The 13,459-nt window shown below is 42.3% G+C and overlaps 1 pseudogene; it reads right to left on the bottom strand.

Moving 5' to 3' along the window:
• Positions 1–691: 691 nt before the first annotated feature.
• LOC123729534 (trace amine-associated receptor 8a-like) lies at positions 692–12,862 on the bottom strand (annotated as a pseudogene).
• Positions 12,863–13,459: the final 597 nt, after the last annotated feature.

Below are 13,459 nucleotides of genomic sequence, written 5' to 3'. Positions count from 1 at the left end.
GGAAAACCACTTTACAATAGTGCATCTAAATCTTTTAAGGGGGCGTTAGAAGGATTACTTTATCCTATCCCAGGTATTCCTTGAAGAGGTGGGGTTTCAGGTGTCTCCGGAAGGTGGTGATTGACTCCGCTGTCCTGGCGTCGTGAGGGGAGCTTGTTCCACCATTGGGGTGCCAGAGCAGCGAACAGTTTTGACTGGGCTGAGCGGGAACTGTGCTTCCTCAGAGGTAGGGAGGCGAGCAGGCCAGAGGTGGATGAACGGAGTGCCCTTGTTTGGGTGTAGGGCCTGATCAGAGCCTGAAGGTACGGAGGTGCCGTTCCCCTCACAGCTCCGTAGGCAAGCACCATGGTCTTGTAGCGGATGCGAGCTTCGACTGGAAGCCAGTGGAGAGAGCGGAGGAGCGGGGTGACGTGAGAGAACTTGGGAAGGTTGAACACCAGACGGGCTGCGGCGTTCTGGATGAGTTGTAGGGGTTTAATGGCACAGGCAGGGAGCCCAGCCAACAGCGAGTTGCAATAATCCAGACGGGAGATGACAAGTGCCTGGATTAGGACCTGCGCCGCTCTCCCTCAGGAGCCCCTCACTGCTCCTGGCCCAGAGTCCAAGCCCGCACAGAAGTCGTTACCCGCTCTCCTTGGATGGAGCCACAGCCTGCAGCTACAGCAGAGGTCAAGTACATTGGTCTCTCCAGTCACAGCCTGATGGGACCTGCCAGTCCCGGGCCTGGAGTCCTGCTGGCCCAACCTGCTAGGACTGTGATAGTTCCGGCCTCCGAGGGTTCTAGCCCATGTGGGTCATCAGGCTCTTGCCCCGCTAGGTTCAAAGGTACCAGTTGCTCTAGTAGGGGCAGTGCTCTACTATTCTCCAAGTCCAGCGTCAGTATCCCTGGTAGGTCCAGAGTCGTTCTCCTTGTCAGGTTCAGAGTCGTTCTCCTTGTCAGGTTCAGAGTCATTCTCCCTGTCAGGTCCGGAGTCTTTTCACTGTCAGGTTCAGAGTTGTTCTCCCTGTCAGGTTCAGAGTCGTTCTCCTGTCAGTTTCAGATTCATACTCCCTGTCAGTTTCAGAGTCGTTCTCCCTGGCAGGTCCTAGCGTCGTTCTCCCTGGCAGGTCTAGCGTCGTTCTCCCTGTCAAGTTCATAGTATTTTTCCCTGTCAGATTCAGAGTTGTTCTCACTGTCTCCAGCTCTAGTCGGCCCTCAGTCCACTGCTCTGCCAGGCTTTAGGTTATCTGCCCCACTAGGTTTGCAGCATCTGCCCTCAGTTGGTCGGCAGCACACAGCCTCAGTCAGCAAGCAGTCAGCTCCCTCAGTGTTACATGCCAAACCACCTGCCCTAGTTCTAGGCCCTGGGTCTCACTTCCCTCTAGACCCAGACTTATCTGCTCCTCTAGGTGTGCAGTTAGACAGTTCACAGCCCTCAGCCTGCACCCAGTCACCTATACTAGCACTAGGCTATATACGTTCCTGCTTGGCTAGATTTGCGGCCTCCCACTATACCTGGCTTGCAGTCCTCAGATTTAGTAGTGGGTTCCAAGTCCTCTGCCCTGCTAGGCCCTCAGCTCCCTGACATACATACAGTGCATTCGGAAAGTATTCATACCCCTTGACTTTTTCCACATTTTGTTACGTTACAGCCTTATTCGAAAATGCATTAAATTATGTTTATTTCTCATCAATCTACACACAATACCCCATAAAACTTTTTTTTTGGTCAATATGCAAATGTATTAAAAATAAAAAATAAAATACTTACATAAGTATTCAGACCCTTTGCTATGAGACTCGAAATTGAGCTAAGGTGCATCCTGTTTCCATTGATTATCCTTGATGTTCCTGTACCTTCATTGGAGTCCACATGTGGTAGATTCAATTGATTGGACATGATTTGGAAATGAACACACCTATCTATTTAAATTCCCACAGTTGACAGTGCAGCTCTGAGACAGGATTGTATCGAGGCAATTATCTGGAGAAAAATGTCTGCAGCATTGAAGGTTCCTCTGTGGAGATGGGAGAACCTTCCAGAAGGACAACTATCTCTGCAGCACTCCAACAATCAGGTATTTATTGTAGAGTGGCCAGACGGAAGGCACACTTCAATAAAAGGCACATGACAGCCTTGGAGTTTGCCAAATGCACCTTAAGTACTCTCAGACAATGAGAAACAAGATTCTCTGGTCTCATGAAACCAAGATTGAGCTCCTTGGCCTGAATGCCAAGTGTCATGTTTGGAGGAAACCTGGCACCATCCCTGTGGTGAAGCATTGTGGTGGAAGAATTATGCTGTGGGGATGTTTTTCAGTGGCAGGGACTGGGAGACCAGTCAGGATCGAGGGAAAGATAAACGGAGCAAAGTAAAGAGAGATCCTTGATGAAACCCCCCAGGACCTCAGACTGGGGCGAAGGTTCACCTTCCATCAGGACAATGACCCTAAGCACACAGCCAAGACAACGCAGGAGTGGCTTCGGGATAAGTCTCTGAATGTCCTTAAGTGTCCCAGCCAGAGCTTGGGCTTAAACCCGATGGAACATCTATGGAGAGACATTAAAACAGCTGTGCAGCGACGCTCCCCATCCAACCTGACAGAGCTTGGGAGGATCTACAGAGAAGAATGGAAGAAACTCCCTAATAAAGGTGTGCCAAGCTTGTATCGTCACAGAAATCGCTGCCAAACGGTGCTTCAAAAAGGTAAAGGGTAAAGGGTCTGAATACTTATGTAGGTTTCTGTTTTAAACGTTTCATCAGGTTAACAGTTGACCTTACTCTTCAATAACACAGACCCCAAAATTAATCAAGGGGAGAAAAATAGGTATATTCAAAGAGGGCAAATCATAGATATTAGGCCATTGGGTAGATGTTCATTCTCCCCTGTCCTCAGTGATTCTATCCACAGAATGTTGTTTTATAACCAAACCCTAGCCTGTGGTTGACCAATTAGAATTCCTTGCAATGAAACTGGGCCAATGGCCAAATAACAAGTATCCTGTTTCAGGTTCAACGCCTAGACAAATTTCTTCCATGTCCCTGACCCATTGATCATTAATTCCATATTACAGAAAAAACACTATTTCCATTGATCGTTAATTCCCTCTTGGCCATTAGTCCTCTGCGTTGTGTAATATCTTAAAATATTATTACAGTCACTATGATGTATTGTGAGTAGATTGATTAGGGCTAACACAAAAAACAATTCAACATTTTTTAGAATAGGGCTTTAACGCAAGAACATGTGCAAAAAGTCAAGGGCTCTGAATAATTTCCGAATGCACTGTATCTGTTTTACATTTTAGACAAACCTTATGTATATATTCCCCCCAATTAAAGAATTCATAAGTATTTGGATAATTCGGCAATCAAAGAGGCAAAACGTCAGTAGAGAGACAAAGTGGAGTCGCAATTTAAAGGTTTAGACACAAGACATATGTGGCAGGGTCTAAAGACTATCAGGGATTACAAAGGAAAAACCAGCCACGTCACGGATACCAACGTCTTGCTAACGGACAAGCTAAACAACTTCTTTGCCCGCTTTGAGGCTAACACAGTGCTACCAACGTGGTCCACTCCCAAGGACTGTTGGCTCTCATTCTCCATGGCCGACGTAAGACATTTAAGTTTGTTAACCTTCGCAAGGCTGCCGGCCCAGACGGCATCCCTAGCCCAGACCAGCTGACTTGAGTGTTTACGGACATATCCAATATCTCCCTATCCCAGTCTGCTGTCCCCACTTGCTTCAAGATGTCCACTATTGTTCCTGTACCCAAGAAAGCAAAGGTAGGTGAACTAAATTACTATCGCCCCGTTGCACTCACTTCTGTCATCATGAAGTGCTTTGAGTGACTAGTTAAGGATCATATCACCTCCACCTTACCTGACACCCAAGACCACGTCTATTTGCATACCGCCCGAATAGATCCACAGATGATACAATTGCCATCACACTGCACACTGCCCTATCCCATCTGGACAAGAGGAATACCTATGTAAGAATGCTGTTCATTGACAATATTTCAGCCTTCAACGCCAAAGTCCAATCCAAGTTCATCACTAAGCTTGGGGCCCTGGGTCTGAACCCTGCCCTGTGAAACTGCATCCTGAACTTCCTGACGGGCCGCCCCAGGTTGTGAAGGTAGGAAATAACACCTCTTCTATGCTGATCCTCAAAACAAGTGGCCCCACAAGGGTGCGTGCTCAGCCCCCTCCTGTGTACTCCCTGTTTACCCATGACTGTGTGGACATGCACACCTCCAACTCAATCATCATGTTTGCAGACGACACAACAGTAGTCGTCCTCATTACCAACAATGAGGAGACAGCGTACATGGAGGAGGTGAGGGACCTGGCAGAGTGGTGCCAGGAAAATATCCTCTCCCTCAACGTCAGCAAAACAAAGTAGTTGATTGTGTACTTCAGGAGACAACGAAGAGAGCACGCCCCTTTTCACATCAATGGGACCACAGTGGAGAAGGTGAAAAGCTTCAAGTTCCTCGGCGAACACATTTGTATTTTTTATTTTATTTAACCTAGGCAAGTCAGTAAAAGAACAAATTCTTATTTACAACAACGGGTCAACCAAAAAGCAAATGACCTCCTGTGGCGACGGGGCTGAAAAAAATACACTACCGTTCAATAGTTTGGGGTCACTTAGAGATGTCTTTCTTTTTAAAGAAAATCACACTTTCTCTCCAATAATGTTGTAAATGACTATTGTAGCTTGAAACGGCTGATTTTTTATGTAATACCTACATAGGCGTACAGAGGCCCATTTCAGCAACTCCTGTGTTCCAATGTCACGTTGTGTTAGCTAATCCATGTTTATCATTCTAAAAGGCTAATTGATCATTAGAAAACTTTTTTGCAATTATTTTAGCACAGCTGAAAGCTGTTGTTCTGAATAAAGAACCAATAAATCTGGCCTTCTTTAGACTAGTTCAGTATCTGGAGCATCAGCGTTTTTGGGTTCGATTACAGGCTCAAAATGGCCAGAAACAAAAGCTTTCTTCTAAAACTCGTCAGTCTGTTCTTGTTCTGAGAAATGAAGGCTATTCCATGCGAGAAATTGCCAAGAAATTGAAGATCTCGTATAACACTGTGTACTACTTCCTTCACAGAACAGCGCAAACAAGCTCTAACCAGAATAAAAAAAGGAGTGGGAGGCCCCGGTGCACAACTGAGCAAGAGGACAAGTACATTAGAATGTCTAGTTTGAGAAACAGACGCCTCACAAATCCTCAACTGGCATCTTCACTAATAAAATAAAATCAATTCAAATGTATTTATAAAGCCCTTCATAAATAAGATAAAGTGCTGTACAGAAACCCAGCCTAAAACCCCAAACAGTAAGCGTAGAAGCACGGTGGCTAGGAAAAACTCTCTAGAAAGGCCAAAACCTAGGAAGAAACCTAGAGAGGAACCAGGCAATGAGGGGTGGCCAGTCCTCTTCTGGCTGTGCCGGGTGGAGATTATAACAGAACATGGTCAAGATGTTCAAATGTTCATAGATGACCAGCAGGGTCAAATAATAATAATCAAAATGGTTGTCGATGGTGCAACAGGTCAGCACCTCAGGAGTAAATGTCAGTTGGCTTTTCATAGCCGATCATTCAGAAAATCTCTACCACTCCTGCTGTCTCTAGAGAGTTGAAAACAGCAAGTCTGGGACAGGTAGCACATCCAGTGAACAGGTCAGATTTCCGTATCCGCAGGCAGAACAGTTGAAATTGGAGCAGCAGCACGGCCAGGTGGACTGGGGACAGCAAGGAGTCATCAGGCCAGGTAGACCTGAGGCATGGTCCTAGGGCTCAGGTCCTCCGAAAGAGAGAAAGAAAGAGATAAAGAGAGAAAGAATTAGAGAGAGCATACTTAAATTCACTCATGACACCGAATAAGACAGGAGAAATACTCCAGATAAAACAGACTGACCCTAGCCCTCCGACACATAAACTACTGCAGCATAGATATCGGAGGTTGAGACAGGAGGAGTCGGGAGACACTGTGGCCCCATCCGAAGATACCATCGGACAGGGCCAAGCAGGCAGGATATAACCCCACACACTTTGTCAAAGCACAGCCCCCACACATCTAGAGAGATATCTTCTACTGGTAAGGCCTAGAAGGTAGGGAGGGATGTATTTTCTGTTTGTATGCTTTGTTTATTAGTTGTGTGATGCATTGGCGCAGAAACCTATTGGTGAAAACTTATGTTGCTTTATATTTTATATAATTGGCATCAAAATGTTGGAAATCTGATCTCTCCTTAGATGATAATTGTCTGCAGCTGGCTCTCATCGTGTTGTAGGCCTCATGAAACATGTAAGGAGATTGACCTGTCCATGGTGGTTGGCGAGCCCTTAACCTTCTGGCCCGTAGCCCTGCGTGGCATTGACTGTGCCACAAAAGTATGCTGAAGTGACAATCACGATATCCACGTTTCTAAACATTATTTAGAGTTAATTCAATGAGGGAGGAGGGTGTGTACATTTTTTTATACAGTACAAGGGGAGGTTCATGTGAAAATATTCCCTGTACATATTGAACTGCCCCTAATTCCTGGAAATCACAATTCTTAGTCACATTAAAAAAACATCAAGGGGTGATTGGGTCAGAATACAGTTTGGTTGTTCTGATGTCTGACAAAAAGTATTTGTCCCCATGATGTAACTGAGACAAAGTCTCCCTCGACTTGAAGAACTATGGTTCATAATTCATTTCAGATGGACATTTCTAAATGTCTATAGAATGTTCATATGGAATCCCACAACTAATTCTGAATGTATATGCTATAAGCGTGTACACCATGAAGTCATGCCCTCTCATCGACTTCCTTACTGTCAGCTTTCCTACACTAGCCAGCTGACATATGGCGTACCGTCTCGTTTCCTGAGGTTGTGGATTACGTTCCAAACTGAGCACTGACATCACCAAAAACAGTTAGTCTGCACAGTTATCCTATTTCCCATGTTTAAAAACCTTTAAGTGGCCAAATCATCACACATACTGTATTTTCCCATTTAAAATGCTCAGAATGGACTTCCTGACGGGCCGCCCCCAGGTGGTAAGGATAGGTAACAACACATCCGCAACGCTGATTATCAACACGGGGGTTCCTCAGGGGTGCGTGCTCAGTCCCCTCCTGTACTCCTTGTTCTCTCATTACTGCATGACCAGGCACGACTCCAACACCATCATTAAGTTTGCTGATGACACAAAAGTGGTAGGTCTGATCACCGACAACGATGAGACAGCCTATAGAGAGGAGGTCAGAGACCAGGCCGTGTTGTGCCAGGGCAACAAACTCTCCCTCAACGTGATCAAGATAAAGGAGATAATTGTGGACTACAGGAAAAGGAGGACTGAGCACGCCCCCATTCTCATCGACGGGGCTGTAGTGGAGTAGGTTGAGGGCTTCAAGTTCCTTGGTATCCACATCACCAACAAACGAACATGGTCCAATACACGAAGACAGTCGTGAAGAGGGCACGACAAAGCCTATTCCCCCTCAGGAGACTGAAAATATATAGCATGGGTCCTCAGATTCTCAAAAAGTTGTACAGCTGCACCATCAAGAGCATCCTGTCTGGTTGCATCACTGCCTGGTATTGTAACTGCTCGGCCTCCGACCGCAAGGCACCACAGAGGGTAGTGAGTACGGCCCAGTACATCACTGGGGCCAAGCTTTCTGCCATCCAGGACCTCTTTCTGCCATCCAGGACCGCCTTCCTCTGACACCAGGCTGTGTCAGAGGAAGGCCCTAAAAATTGTCAAAGACTCTAGCCACCCTAGCCATCGACTGTTCCCTCTGCTACTGCATGGAAAGCGTTAACGGACTGCCAAGTCTAGGTCGAAAAAAGACTGCTTAACAGCTTCTACCCCCAAGCCATAAAACTGCTGAACAGCTAATTAAATGGCTACCCAAACTATTTGCGTGCCCCTCACCTCTTTTACGCTGCCACTACACTCTGTTTATAATCTGTGCATAGTCACTTTAACTCAACCTACATATACAGTTGAAGTCGGAAGTGTACATTTATAACACCTAAGCCAAATACATTTAAACAAAGTTTTTCAAAAATCTTCACATTTAATCCAAGTAAAAATTCCCTGGCTTAGGTCAGTTAGGATCACCACTTTATTGTAAGAATGTAAAATGTCAGAATAACAGTAGAGAGAATGATTTATTTCAGCTATTATTTCTTTCATCACCTTCCCAGTGGGTGAGAAGTTGACATACACTAAAAATAGTATTTGGTAGCATTGCCTTTAAATGTTTTAACTTGGGTCAAACGTTTCGGGAAGCCTTCCACAAGCTTCCCAAAATAAGTTGGGTGAATTTTGGCCCATTCCTCCTGACAGAGCTGGTGTAACTGAGTCAGGTTTGTAGGCCCTCCGTGCTCGCACACACTTTTTTCAGATCTGCACACAAATTCTTTATAGGATTGAGGTCAGGGCTTTGTGATGGCCAGTCCAATACCTTGACCAGTACCTTGACTTTGTTGTTCATAAGCAATTTTGCCACAACTTTGGAAGAATGCTTGGGGTCACTGTCCATTTGGAAGACTCATTTGCGACCAAGCTTTAACTTCCTGACTAATGTCTTGAGATGTTGCTTCAATATATCCACATAATTTCCCATCCTCATGATGCCATCTATTTTGTGAAGTGCACCAGTCACTCCTGCAGCAAAGCACCCCAACAACATGATGCTGCCACCCCGTGCTTCACGGGAGTAAATAAGGGAGTAATTATAAATAAATGATTAATAAACTATTTACTAATCCATTATAAACTGTTTAGTGTGTTACCCAATCTCTATATTCATTCAGAGTAAACATTATCTGAGAGAGCTGCTCTTGCGTGACCCCTGACCTGGCAGCAGTGATGTAGTGAGAGTAGTAGTAGTGAGAGTAGTGGTAGTGTTCGTACCCAGTATGTTGAGGTTGAAGTGTCTGCTGTGGTCTCTTGCGCCGTTGTGTTGTATATATTGTAGTAGTTATTTATAAATGTGAGAATACCAAGCTGAGTAACATTTTGCATGTGTGGCCTTAATATTTAAATTGTGAGCAAATTGGAAATGCCTTACAAGTGGTTTATTACTGAATGTTATTATAAAGTGTTACACCTAATTGCATATTCTTACATTTTACCATCAACTACTTACACAATACAGCATTTATTTAGACCTGGACGTCATCTGATACGTGGTATAGAACATCTCAACTTTACTACACTTGATGAAGACGTTGTATCACAATTGAGCCACTAGAGGGAGATGTTAAACAACATATAGAACAGCTCAAGACGTCCTCAAAATGTACAGTACTATTAGAACACTTACATACTATTTATCATTAAGTAACACGGAACAATGACAGCCTTATGTATTTGAGTATACAATCCACAATGAATACAATGTCTTTTATAAATCAAGCTCATGTCTTCTTAACCTGTTATGGCTAGAGGCAGTATTTTCACGGCTGGATAAAAAACGTACCCGATTTAATCTGGTTACTATTCCTGCCCAGTAACTAGAATATGCATATAATTATTGGCTTTCGATAGAAAACACTCCAAAGTTTCTAAAACTGTTTGAATGGTGTCTGTGAGTATAACAGAACTCAAATGGCAGGTCAAAACCTGAGAGATTCCTTTACAGGAAGTGGCCTGTCTGACCATTTATTGTCTTTCTTTGACATCTCATTCCATTACAAAGGATCTCTGCCGTAACGTGACACTTCCCACGGCTCCAATAGGCTCTCAGAGCCCGGGAAAAACCTGAATGTCGTCATTCCAGCCCCAGGCTGAAACACATTATCGCCTTTCTCAAGTGGCCGATCAAGGGACTGTGGGCTTAGGCGCGTGCACATGCCGCCCCCGTCTTTGTGATTTTTCCTCTGTTTACCAAAAAGGAGATTCCCGGTCGGAATATTATCGCTTTTTCACGAGATAAATTGCATAAAAATTGATTTTAAACAGCGGTTGACATGCTTCGAAGTACGGTAATGGAATATTTAGAATTTTTTTGTCACGAATGGCGTCATGCGCGCGACTCTGATATACCATTTCGGATAGTTTCTGGAACGCACAAACAAAACGCCGCTATTTGGATATAACGATGGATTATTTTGGACCAAACCAACATTTGTTATGGAAGTAGCAGTCCTGGGAGTGCATTCTGACGAAGACAACAAAAGGTAATCAAACTTTTGTAATAGTAAATCTGATTTTGGTGAAGGCTAAACTTGCCGGGTGTCTAAATAGCTAGCCCGTGATGGCTGGGCTATATACTTAGAATATTGCAAAATGTGCTTTCACCAAAAAGCTATTTTAAAATCGGACATATCGAGTGCATAGAGTTCTGTATCTATAATTCTTAAAATAATTGTTTTGCTTTTTGTGAACGTTTATCGTGAGTAATTTAGTAAATTGTTAGTAAATTACCCGGAAGTTTGCGGGGGGTATGCTAGTTCTGAACGTCACATGCTAATGTAAAAAGCTGTTTTTTGATATAAATATGAACTTGATTGAACAAAACATGCATGTATTGTATAACATAATGTCCTAGGTGTGTCATCTGATGAAGATCATCAAAGGTTAGTGCCGCATTTAGCTGTCTTCTGGCTTTTTGTGACATTATATGCTAGCTTGAAAAATGGGTGTCTGATTATTTCTGGCTGGGTACTCTGCTGACATAATCTAATGTTTTGCTTTCGCTGTAAAGCCTTTTTGAAATCGGACAGTGTGGTTAGATAAAGGAGAGTCTTGTCTTTAAAATGCTGTGAAATAGTCATATGTTTGAAAAATTGAAGTTTTTGTATTTTTGAGGAATTTGTAATTCGCGCCACGCCTATCATTGGATATTGGAGCAGGTGTTCCGCTAGCGGAACGTCTAGATGTAAGAGGTTAAGAATTCTCTAAGTCATTCCATTCCAATCCAGACAAATCAATCTGTATCAACACCACATGTATCTATGATGACATCACTGAGATAAGTAATGTCAATGTATTGCTACATGAAATAAATAATTACAACAATTGTAGAACAAAACTATATCAAGCCTTTGTTTGCCAACATAGGGAATAAAATTATAGGAACTATGAACGTCTTATCTTCAAAGTTAATTGAAGTGTAGCTGTCACTTTGAACTATGGATAAAAGAAAGCATACATTATTGGATTAATTAAGGAATTAACAAGTGGCAGAAAAATTATGAAATTTGATAAGAAATGGTCAAACAAAAAATATTTTAAGAAGTAAATAAATAGAGTTGGAATCCAACAAATAAAATAGTTGAAAACAACAAAAAGTATTTTTGCTGCTTTTCTCTCAGACCTATTTGCCTGTAGAGTTTTAACACCAGACACACTGGCAGCCTCTTTTGAAAATACCTTTCTGGCCTGTGATCTGGCCACCACAAAGATTTTCATATAAAGTGTTATAATAATAGAGCATGGGACAACCATTGTAATTACCAGGTCAATGATATTACCCCAGATTGACCATTCAACAATTAAACATTCTTTCAAACACCTACTTAGTACCTGCACATTTACAAAGTTCTTTTTTATAATAACAGCATCGTATATGATACAACAACACCAGGTAAAGGATATAAAACACATCATTCTTGTTATTGTTATTTTAGAGTGGTACAATAAGGGATCACACACAGCAACAAAGTGGTCAATAGATATCAACACCAAATTACCCAGAGATAATGAAGTATATAAAAAAGTTATATATCTAACTATATCAAACTATATCAAACCTAACTTGGTCAAACTAGGGAATAAAAACTTATGATCTATGAACGCCTTAAATTGAGAGATAAAATAAGTTTAGCTGTCACTTTGAACCATGGATAAAATAAAGCATAAATGAATGGACTAATTAAGGAATTAACAAGTGCTAGAAAATGTATGAAATATGATAAGAAATTATCACCTAAAATAAATTAAAAAAGTTAATAAATGGAGATGGAATCCAACAAATGAAATAGGTGAAATCAACAATAGCTAGAGTTTTTTCTGCTTTTCTCTCAGACTTATTTGCCTGGACTGTTTTAACACCAGACACACTGGCAGCCTCTTTTGAAAATATCTGTCTGGCCTGTGATCTGGCCACCACAAAGATTTTCATATAAAGTGTTATAATAATAGAGCATGGGACAACCATTGTAATTACAAGGTCAATGATATTACCCCAGGTTATTCCTTCAACAATAAAACATTCTGTCAAACACCTACTGGGTACCTGTACATTTACAAAGTTTTTTTATAACAGCAGCATCGTATATGATACAACAACACCAGGTAATGGATATACAACACATCATTCTTGTTATTGTTATTCTAGTGTGGTACAATAAGGGATCACACACAGCAACAAAGCGGTCAATAGATATCAAGACCAAATTACCCAGAGATAAAGAAGTACATAAGAAAGTAATGTAGATCTGAAACACACAGAAATAATCCCCAAAACCCCAGCATGATTCCATTACTGCTACAGTCACTACTGGTATCACAATCAGTCCCACCAGGAGATCTGACACAGCCAGAGAGAGGATGAGCAGGTTGGTTGGAGTGTGGAGCTGCTTGAAGTGAGAGATGGAGATGATCACCAGTATGTTCAAAAATACTGTAACTGCTGAAATCAATGAGAAGAAGATGTACAGTTTTATGTAGATAGATGTCAATAGCAAAGCCTTTCTGCAAGAAGAGTTTCCGTCTTGAAAACAGTATTGAACATCTTGTTTCTGGAAAGTTGGATTTTTAAAGAAGCTCGAGTTGTTTGGGCAAAAGACCTCCGCCCCCTTTGGCAGTTCTGGGATAGTGACTAGTTTCCTGACTTTCCGCCTGACTGACATGACCAATGTAGCATTGGATAGAAAACACTTTGAAGTTTCTAAAACTGTTAAAACAATGTCTGAGACTATAACAGAATTGATATGGCAGGCAATAATCCAATCAAAATTGTTGTTGTTTTTGGTCCCAGGCTCTTACAATGGAAACCTATTTTTACTATTTAAATCCTTCTCCCAGATTGCAATTCCCATGGCTTCCACTAGATATCAACAGTCTTTATTCAAGGTTTCATTCTTGTTTTTTGAAAAACAAGCAATTATTTTGAGTTTTGGTGAGAAGTGCATCGGAACAATATCAGTCTTTCAGCGCGCAAGGGGAGAGAGCACGCGCGTGCTTACTATTTTTCCTTTCCTATTGAACATACTACTTTCCGTATGAAATATTATCGTTTATTTACATTTTAGAGTACCTGAGGATTAAATATCAAATTGTTTGACTTGTTTGGATTAAGTTTAGCAGTAGATTTTTAGCACCAATAAGCGGACGTTTTGGGATATAAAGAAGATTTTTTTTCAAGAAAACAATCATTCATGTTGTAGTTTGGACCCTTGTGTCACGTCCTGGCCAGTATAAGGTTAATTGGTATTGTAGTTTGGTCA

This window comes from Salmo salar, chromosome ssa21, assembly GCF_905237065.1.
Source record: "Salmo salar chromosome ssa21, Ssal_v3.1, whole genome shotgun sequence".
In the NCBI taxonomy this organism is placed as follows: Eukaryota; Metazoa; Chordata; class Actinopteri; order Salmoniformes; family Salmonidae; genus Salmo; species Salmo salar.
The sequence above is the reverse complement of the archived record's forward strand: the minus strand, read 5'-3'. Positions and strand labels throughout refer to the sequence as shown.